An 11,547-nucleotide genomic window follows, 5' to 3' on the forward strand; every position below is an offset into this window, starting at 1 on the left:
TCCTATATTAAATATAAATATATACAGTTTCTGCCCTCTAATATCTTGAATTTTGTTATCATTTTTAAATAATCATGGCATTGTAATCATCAGTGAAAGAAATTGGCACACTAGTCTAAACTACTAGAATTGGTCATCACGTTATGTAAGGCATGCACATCTTTGTTTTTGTTTTTTTTGCGATGTACTCGATGATGTCAAATCGGGTCAAATTCATGTCCTCATACAGCAGGATAAACACAACCGGCTTCTGTCTGGGATCTCGACGCTTTTGTCACGTCAAGCAAACAGCTGTTTTACAGTCCCCCCCCCCCACCAAGCAACAGCATATTAATATTGAGTTCATCTGACCTGCTTCACTGGAGTCTTTGAATGACACTCATTTAATCTGAATTCACAGTCAAAACTTAAATTTTTTCCCCTTAAATCAAATGCCAGTAACTGTTTTCTTGTTAAATCAGTTAAGCTACTTAACTAATTTCCCAGATAAGCGTGATACAAAAGCAACAATTTTATTTTCTGTATTTAGATTTTAATTTAATTTACTTGTATTTTATTATTTATATGGATGTAAAAATATCAAAATCTCACAATACAGTATTATTGTGATATTAAGTCAACGATACGATATTTATTGCCATATTTTAAAAAAAAAAAAAATTTCTTTGGCACATTTTAAAGTTAAATTATTCTATCTAATGCACTTTTGCACAGTAGTGTATGTATATATTGGTTAACTGCACATGCATGCGTGTTTAACAGTAACTTGTGTACAGTCATGACAGTTTATATGCAAACTGCAAATGCGCATTAATTATTATTATTAACAGAAGGATGTAAGTTTATGCGCTGGATTAAACCCCGTCTCAGTCTGACAGAGCATCACATTTGGCAGAAATGCATTCCATTTTTCTGCTGGAAGCCTATGAGACTTCAGGCTGAGTTACCGTGGTATTCGATCCCATCAAGACTTCTCACATTCGGGGTAATTTATAGACTCGTCCCACACGCATGTGCTGACTGGAGGTCCTGTCGCCGTGGCAACAGTCTCTCTCTCTCTCTCCTCTCGCAGGGGGGCCAAACCCCACAACTGAAGTACGGGACGGAGCTCAACCAGGGGAGACATGAAGCCACCCAGCTACGACTCAGGTACACACCAGCAGGAACACACACACACACACACACACACACACACATACACACACACATGAACACACACACACACAAACACACACACTCACACACACACACACTCACACAACACACCAAAACACACACACTCAAACACAGACACACCACCTCACTCACACTCACAAACACCACACAGACACACACAGACACACTCTCCACACACACACACACACACCCACACTAGAAGACACACTCACACACACACACTCACAAACACACACACAGACACACACACACAACTCACACACACACTCACACGCAACACCAGAAACACACACTGGACACACTCTCCGAGTCACACACAAACACACACACACACACACACATGACACACACACACACCCAACAAACACGACATCACTCCCACACACACACCCTCACACACACACACACACACACACACTCAACACAGACACACACCACTCACTCACACCACACACACACACACACACATGAACACACACACAAACACACACACACTCAAACACAGACACACACACTCACACTCACTCGACACACACACCACACACACACACACACACACACACATGACACACACACTCACAACAGACTCACTCACACACACAGACTCACTCACACAAACACACACACACACTCAGACACGCACTCACTCACACAAACACACACACACTCACACACACACACACACAGACTCACATCACACACTTCACACTCACACTCACACTCACACTACACACACTCACACTCACACTACACACACACACACACACTCACACTCACACACTCACACAAACACCACACACACACACACACACACACACACACAACACGCACACACCACACACACAACACACACACACACACCACACACACACAGAACTTACACAGACCTACACACACCACACACACACGCACACACCTTCACAACACACACTCACACACTCACAACATTCACTCACACACAAACACACACACATCCACACCACACTTACACACACATACTCACACAACAGGACCACACACACAACTCACACACACACACACACACACACACACACACACAAAACACACACACACACACACACACACATAACCCACACAAACACCACACACACACTACACAACTCACACCACACAGCACACACACAGACCACTCACACACACTCACCACACACCAGACTCCCACACACACAACACAAGACACACACTCACACACACAACACACAAACACACACACTAAAACACACACACACACACACACACAGACATACACACACAGACTCACACACACACTCACTCTCACACACACACACACACTCACACACACACATACAAAACACGCACAAACACATGAAGAACACTAATAGAAAAAAGAAAAGTATCGTACATTTTGACTGCAATGTGATGTGTGATTAAAAAAAAAAGTCTCTGTGCATGTTTGTAGACGCTGCACAATTTGGCCCAAAAATTTAATTATATTATTAATTATATGTTTGTTGTTATTTTTGTTATTATTTGTTGGTTTGTTGTTATTTTTTTTTTTAATTTTTTTTTTTTTTTCAGATGATCATTCAGAAATAATTTGGTGATTAACTAATAATAATTATTATATTTTAATTTTTTATTTCACTGATCTTGATTGTTGATTAGATATAATTTAAAATATCCAGGTTTGCTGTACTTGTATTTGGGGCTGCACCCATATTGTTGTATTTTGTGTGATTATATATCACTATTAAATAAAATAATAATACTAATGTTATTATATTACTACTACTACTACACTAAATTAAAAATGTATCTATTTTACTATTTAATTACTATTGTATTATTATTATTTCCTTCAAATTACCTAAATTATATATAGTGAATATTGCTATTTTATTATTATATATTATATGTATTATTATTGTCAGATGGATGTCACTCTCACAGCGATTTGTTTTGTTGCTGTAGTCTGTAATGATGAATGTTGAATGTACGGTCAGACAGGAAGCTGTGAGCAGCAGGTATACTGTGAGTGACAGGTGTCTGTCATCCTGTGTCTGACCTTTGACCTTTAGATGTAGTGGGAACGAGAACGAGGCTCTTCCTGAAACCGCCCTAACAGTGCAACTGAGCCTGGAAAACAGGGACGACACAGCTGCTGGGACAGTGAGTGACACCACAAACACAACCCACACCTACACCACACTACTCAGGAAACACACACACACTCACTCTCTCACACACAGACACATACCTCACAGACACTCACAGACACACACACACACCACACACACACACACCACACACAAACACCCTCACACCACACACACTCACACACACTTTATGCGTGTGCTGCTTCACTGAAAATAGCAACCTGCTTTGTTCGTTTACAGAACTGCAAAAAATAATATCCAATGATGGCACAATATTCAAAAGACGTTTTTTTCCTGCTGTAATTATGACCAGCCTTGTTATTGGTAATTAAACCACTTTAAAATAGTTTTCATTAACAAAATAAAGCTGAAATAAATCAAATGAATTTTAAATAAATATTTTTATATATATATTAAACTGAAATAAATAAGTAACTACAAAGCTACGTAAAACTAAGCTGTATAAAATTAGATGAAAAACATTTAAAAATACACAAAATTACTCATACACAAAACTGAAATAAAAAGAAATCAAAACACAAAGATAAAAACATAAACTAAGAAATGACACAAGCATATAAAATAAAATGAAAACTAACAAATAATACAAATAAAAGCAACTTCATTATTATTCATAATACTATGATAGAATATAATAAATAATTATAATTAATAGTGCTGGCAAACGATTAATCCCGCAACTTTATCTCATCCAAAATAAACGTTTTTGTTTATATAATATCTGTGTGTGCATGCGATACATATTCTTTTTTAACAGCACTAATATAAAAAGTACTAAAAGAATACAACTAGATTATGACAACATTTATTGCGCAAGCACAACTGGGGAGTATTACTTATAAAAATTAAATGATTTATAATTTCATTTTGTGAGGTATCATCAAAAATAAAAAGTGTTTTTAAAATATTATTATTAATGTTTATTTTTTTTCACCATACAATCAAACGAATAAAAACATGAAATTATATTTTGCATATAAAAAATTTATTTTAGGACTATTAATTTATGGTCATTAATGGTACTGTTTATGCAAAGTATAATTTCTAGTATTTATTCCATCATTTTTAGTTTTTATTCTTTTGATTTTAGGATGAAAAGTTCTTGACAGGTTTTATAAGACCCTTAAATTTTTGTATTAAATTAAATGGTGTGGGGTTTTTTGAATATAGGGGTGGGGTTCACTTAGCATCTTGATTATTTTTTCTTATTTAAGTCACTTTAATGTATGTCTGAATTTAGATTCTGATTACATTAAAACAGCAGTTAAAATGTATTTAAAAGCAGTGAGTAGACACTTGAAGCAGTTAGACGACTTACTGATATTAGTGTTTGATGGTAACATGATCAACCCACGACGTAACGCGGTTTCAGGTTAACTCCACACCACTGAACATGAAGTTCTTCGCACACCTACACACTCCCGGGGGTGTCTATTTATAAACGCTGATCTATCTGCGTGATGTCGGCTGTCATATTGAACGGTGATACTGACGATCGTTTTAATCTTGGGAGCACATTAGAAGGAAAAACCCCGTTCAGGCGTGATGTAATGAATCCCGAAGGCAAGTTCACCACGCGCTGTGCACCGTACTAAGTGGGGAGTTGATGAGGTTGTAAGCCAGCTCGGAGACTGTAACTCTGAAACTCATACTGAACTCGCACCTCTGACACGCGGATGAACTGTAGAAGCTACCAGCATCAGACAAGATGATGTCATCATAACGATCCTCTATGACTCCATCGACATCATGCGCCTATATTCCACGCCTTCTGCATCTGACCATCTCTCCCAAAGGTAGGGTACGAATAAAACCTTAAAAATCACATCAAGAGAAGTGAACTAGATGCTGCATTATTGGAAGAAATACAAAGCACGTTTGATTTGCGTTCAAGGCAGGAAGGATAAACACCACAAATGCAAGCAACAATACAGGTTTAACAATGTGACAAAAACCACACGGCAAAGACCAAAGTCCACTGATTGTTTAAAACAGATTTGCATATGGTTATATCATCTGCTCATATGAATGCATCTCGTTAATCTTGTGATACATAGCATAATTAAAAAGCAGTGTGATAGTGCTTTGAGAACATAAACTATCAAAGCGTTCTTCAGCCGAACAGCAACTGGATTTTACACACTTAGCGTAGTCCTATGAGTTTATAAGCGCCTTAGCGATGTTGGTCGACAGGAGGGTCAATCCGACTCAACGTCAGCATAGCAGAAGAATTGATAGAAAAAATACTGCGTGTGTGTCAAACTACTAAATAACACTAATATGTGTCAAAACTGGCTCTTGTTTTCCAGCCTTTTATTTATTTATGTTTGAGACTGTGGTAATTTGATATAAATTATTGAAAAAATAACACATTTTGTTTTGAGATATTGGTGGTGGAGAGATACTTGTGCAAAAATTTTTATTTAGTAGATATTTAAAGACAAGAAACAACATTCTTGTCTACAAAACTGTATTGGAGTGGGTTCAATCTGACCAAAAATCCTTTGAGGACTCCAGTTCTCAAACTGTAAAAAATTATGTCATACATGTAATAATTTATATTATAATTATTATACGTATTAAAAATTGGATTTAAGTTTAATTAGTTTATATAAAAAACCAATAGGACACTCTATGGCAGCCTTGATAGTTATGACTGATGTTGTGTTGGGGTGTGTGTGAGAGAGACGAGGAGGTTGTGGTTGTTGGGTGAGAGATGCGAGAGAGATAGAGGAGAGAGAGAGGGAGAGAGGCTAGAGAGAGTGTGTTGTGTGGTGTGTGGTGTGGTGTTGTGTGAGCGAGGAGAGGAGACGAGGGAGAGAAGAGTGTGTGTTTGTGGGTGTGTGTATGATAGAGAGGAGAGAGTGGGGGTTGTGTGTGTGTGTGTGTGTGGTGTGTGTGTGTGTGTGTGTGTGTGTGAGAGGAGAGAGAGAGGTTTGTGTGTGTGAAGAGAGAGAGGAGAGCGCGTGTGTTGTGGTGCGATGGGTGGTGTGTGTGAGCAGAGAGAGAGAAGTGTCGTTGTGTGGGTGTGTGTGTTGTGTGAGAGTGGGTTTGTGGGGTGTGTGTGAGACGAGAGAGATGAGAGTGTATTGTATATGTGTCTGGTGTGTGTGTGATGGGAAGGGGAGAGAGAGGGAGAGAAAGAGTGTGTGGTCGTGCTGTAGTGGTGGTCTAGTCTGGTAGTTGCTCGTTGAGGAGAGCATACGGAAGAGTTGTTAGTGTCGTTCGTGTGAGAGAGCAGCGAATGTAGAGAGGGTGCTGTGTGATAGAGAGCCTAGACGTGAAGAGTGCTACGTGGTGGTGGTTGAGGTGTGTGTGAGGGACGGCTAGAGGAGAGAGTGTATGTATATGTTCCTGTGTGTGTGGCCTCGTCTGGAAGTGAGAGAGTGGGGACGGAGTATTCATGGAGCGGAGAGAGTCTGTCGTGTGGTGCTACGAGGGCGAGGGAGGATCTGCGCTAGAGAGCTGTGTGTGTGTGTGGGGTTGTGTGTGTTGTGTGTAGTGTGTGAGAGAGAGAGAGGAGAGTGTGTTGTGTCATGTGTGTTAATAGTGGAGAGCGAGGAGAGATTGTGTGTGTGGTGTGTGTGGAGAGGAGAGTGTGTGTGTGTGTGTGTGTGTGTGTGTGAGAGAGAGAGAGAGAGGCTTGTTTGTGAGAGAGACGAGAGAGTTCTGTTGTGTTGTGTGTGGTGTGATATGGGTTGTGAAGAGGAGAGGAGAGTTGTGGTGCTGTGTGTTGTATTGTGTTGGACGGAGCGAGGAGGAGAAACAGTGCGTGTGTGTAGAGAGGAGAGGAGAGTTTGTGTGTGTGGTGATGTGTGTGTGTGTGCTGTGTGTAAATTGGGAAAAGGAACGAGAGGAGAGTTGTTGTGTGTGTAAGTACGACTGAGAGAGCTCACGATTAAATCTAGTGTTTTGCGGTAACGAGAAGAGAGTGTGTGTGAGCTAGAGAGAGAGGGGGTGTGTGTGTGACGTGATGTGCCTGGTTTGTGTGTGCGTGCGTTGGCGCGTGCGCAAAAACGTTGTGGAGGTGTGCTGTCAGTCGACCACACAGTATGGACTTGCCTCCCGCCATAGTGATATAGCGGGGTTTGTTCGTCCTCGTAAGGGAGTTTCCCTCGTGTCTGGAGAAGAGGCTGGTACAGGGCAAGAGATACTACACTCTCTCGCAACCTTCGCTCGCTCGCTCACGTTGATTCTCTCGTGTTTTCCTCTTCTAAGTTTCTCCTGCTGCCAAAGATTTAGTTCATCAACGCGTGTCTCCCGAAACCCAGGACTCAGACCGCAGGGGTGTTAGCCCAAGGACCGCTGTGTGTGTGTGGTTGGTGTGTGGCAGCCCGGTCAGTTACGTGACACGGCCTTACTCCCAACCATACGCTGACCCTTGTACTGGATAGCACGCTTCGGTCTCCCACCATATGGGGTTTTGATTTAACTGCATGTTGAACGGTCCCAGAGAGCGGATTCAACCTGAAGAAAACAGCATTATTGAGACGTCTCATAGATAACTTGACGTTGTTTGTAAAGGTGGTTTGCTTAAACCTAAGTATGCTTCTGGTTCGAGGTAATCCAAAAGTAAAACCATAAAAAATAGTATTTTAAATAAAATAAAACATTTTTCTGAAATACAAAAGTATTTATTAAAACTGTGCTTTTGATGTAGAAATTTTAAAATCGAAATACTAGCAACATTACATATAAAAACTTGTATACCCAATTTTAAAAACCAATAAACAAAATTACCAAACTTTTAAATAAAACTGGAAAGAAAGTCAATCTAAAAAAATATTTCAACTCAATATTAACTGAACATAACCCTATTCTAAAAATTATATATAAAGTAATAAAATTTAAAGTGAAAAGTAAATATATGAAGTATGTAAAAATGAACTTAATTACTATTGTAATATCTCAAGTACATAAGATGTTTTATATATTTCTCACCCCAACCCCCCACATGTCACATACAAGTAACAAAAACCAGTTAAAACAAAATTGAGTAACAGAATAATGTACAGATATATCATGAATATAAGCAAGAGCTATCATCACAGGTAGCCAAGGGACTAACATGCGTAGCCGTACTGTTCTGTGTAGCCTATATTCTTAATACCTATACTACAACAAATTAGCAAATTTCTTGTGTTTATACTAATCACTTTTGATAACTTGCACGAGCTTGCATCTCCTGTATACCCCAGACTTTTGAGCGATAAACTAGATTTGTTTGCAGCCACGTGGAGCATGTTCTATATGTAATTCGACAACAAACCATCACTCTCAGTGACAAAAAAAAAAGGAGAAAAGACAATTCTGATTATAGTAATGCATCAGGGCTAGAAAGTGCGGATGGATTGTTTGTTGAAGGAGAACAGAGTTCTCGTTCTGATTTCAGGGTGTACGCGTTTATGTAATAGTTTCCCATCAGCGCGGTCCTATCTGAATCCATTTGGTTGCCTTCTAGGTTTTATTTTAATTACGAGCCGGTCGTACCTGTCCTCTCCTCTAGGTCACTGTTTTCAGTTGCTTGAACTTTGCCATCTTGGTTTAACTATTAACTCTGAGGATAATCTTTAGAGAGAGCTGAAGCTTTTCTGGGTGACATGTCATGCCTGCGGCAGTCATTAGGTGACAGGAACACTGCTCAGTGCCACGCCGCCGCCAATTAGTCCTGTGATCTGAGGCGGTCTGCCCTTCGCCCTTCACCTTTCAAGAATCTCCGGTCTCAAACTAGTTTAGGTTGTGTTTATTGGTGCCTTCGGTTCTCCAACCAAACTTTGCATTGAAGCCACGCAGACTGGATATCGTCCTCTAGCACGTTCATGTGCTCGTCTGTGAGGATTATCAAGACTGTCGTGATAAAAACGTAGTTGCACTTGTGCAGATATTCTGGATCGGGTAGTGGCGTCTTTCACGTTCACGCACCTTCCACTCTGTTTAGAGACTGACCATGTTTTATCTGAAATAATGTGCATGCTATTTGACCAGCATCGAATAACATGAAAGATCTATCATAAGTCATTGGGTTTTTTTTTAATTTTAAACTCCCTATAGAAGTATATTAGCATAGATTCTTCTTTTAGTTCCTATTGATTAACATGTACTTTGCTCGAACCAAGCATTATCATCATCTATTTTCCATATTTTAATTTGGAATTTGAATTATTTTGTACCACCTTTTTTTAGTATGAAGTCAATGATACTATAGGGGGTAAAAGTTGGTAAGGTGTTTATTAATTTAATTTAATGTAATTAATTTCATTGGACAGTTTCAGTTCATTAATTTAATCCCAAAGCTAATGATGCCAACGCAAAACCAAAATATGTTTGTTAGATTTTATATTTTAAAAACACATAACAAAATTACAAACTTTTAAATAAAACTGAAAGTCATAAAAAAATATTTCAAATAAATATTAACTGAAATAAAATATTAAAAAATTATATATAGTAAAGTAAAAATTCAAATAAAAAGTAATATATGAAGTATTAAAAAATAACTTAGCGTCTAAATTAAAATTAATATCTAAATACATAAATTTTATATATTTCTAAAAATGTATAAATAACAAAAAAAAACACAATAAAAAAAAATTACTTTAAACTAATTCAAATATTCATGAAAACTGTACTAGTATAATAGGTGATTTTAATAAAATTAGTAAAAAAGAAAACAAAAATATAAATAGGTGTTTACTTTCTAAATTCATTCAAAATGTTTTAATAAAAACTATAGTAGTGTATGAAGAGCTTGCAGCTCTATTTTATGTTAAACCAGAATTAAAAGATATCAAAACTAGAATTTTATTGGTTTGCATATAGAAAATGACAACTATTTATTGACCAATAATATTTTATAAAATAAATTACAAATAAATGATCATTTATAATAGTAATGCATCAGGGCACAAAGATGTTTTTCATGCTTCTGTTTATGCAAAATATATAGTTTCTATTCAGGTAAAAAATTTTAGAATAGAATTTTAGGACACCTACTGTAATCAATTTTGAATACAATGACAGCCGTGTGCCTGAAATCATAAATTATCCACGGTTGCAGTTTTTAACGGTTATTACTTTGTATAAATATTAACTCTGTGCATTAATATTCTCAGTAACCCTGAAGTGTTTGGACTCTGGCGATGTTTTGGTCTGTGCTCAGCCGGTTACTACCTGCAGGGAGGTGGGCTACACCGACACCATCCTGAATGTGAGAGTCTCAGCGGGTCAAAAGCAAGCTGCTGCGAGCAGAGTCTCACTCTTCCTTGGAGACAGCGGAGAGAGGATGCCATGTATTCATTGGGTTGAGCCATGGTGATTAATGATCTGCTCGTCTTTTCTCAGGGACCGAGGCACAGGCTTCGCTGAAGGACAGCACCACCACCATGTCCGGGTCAGTGATGGAGCACATCGGCTTGTTAGTTAGTTTAATTACTGACCATATATCAGCCCACATTAGCTATGCTATTTTATTTTACTTTCTAAACATATATCTTACGCCTGTTTTTGGTATATTTTTACTCCTAAACATATATTAGCATCTATTTTCTTTTATTTCCTTTTATTTTTCTTTTACTTTCTAAACATATATCAGCATCTATTTTTGTTTTATTTTATTTTATTTTATTTTATTTTATTATACTTTCTAAACATATATCAGCGTCTATTTTTTTTTATTTTTTATTTTATTTTGCTTTCTAAACATATATCAGTGTCTATTTTATTTAATTTTATTTACTTTCTAAACATATATCAAGCGTCTATTTTTTTTATTTTATATTTTATTTTACTTTTTCTAAACATATATCAGAAAGTCTATTTTTTTTATTTTTTATATTTTATTTTACTTTCTAAACATATATCAGTGTCTATTTTATTTAATTTTATTTACTTTTCTAAACACATATCAGCGTCTGTTTTATATTATTTTATTTTATTTTATAAACATATATCAGCGTCTATTTTATTTTTATTTTACTTTCTAAACATATATCAGCGTCTATTTTTTATTTTATTTTTACTTTCTAAAACACATATCAGCGTCTGTTTTTATATTATTTTATTTTACTTTCTAAGCATATATCAGCGTCTATTTTATTTTATTTTACTTTCTAAGCATATATCAGCGTCTATTTTTATTTTATTTTACTTTCTAAACACATATCATTTGATCTGTTTTTATATTATTTTATTTTATTTTTATAAACATATATCA

The sequence above is a fragment of the Cyprinus carpio genome, chromosome B11, assembly GCF_018340385.1.
Source record: "Cyprinus carpio isolate SPL01 chromosome B11, ASM1834038v1, whole genome shotgun sequence".
Taxonomy (NCBI): domain Eukaryota; kingdom Metazoa; phylum Chordata; class Actinopteri; order Cypriniformes; family Cyprinidae; genus Cyprinus; species Cyprinus carpio.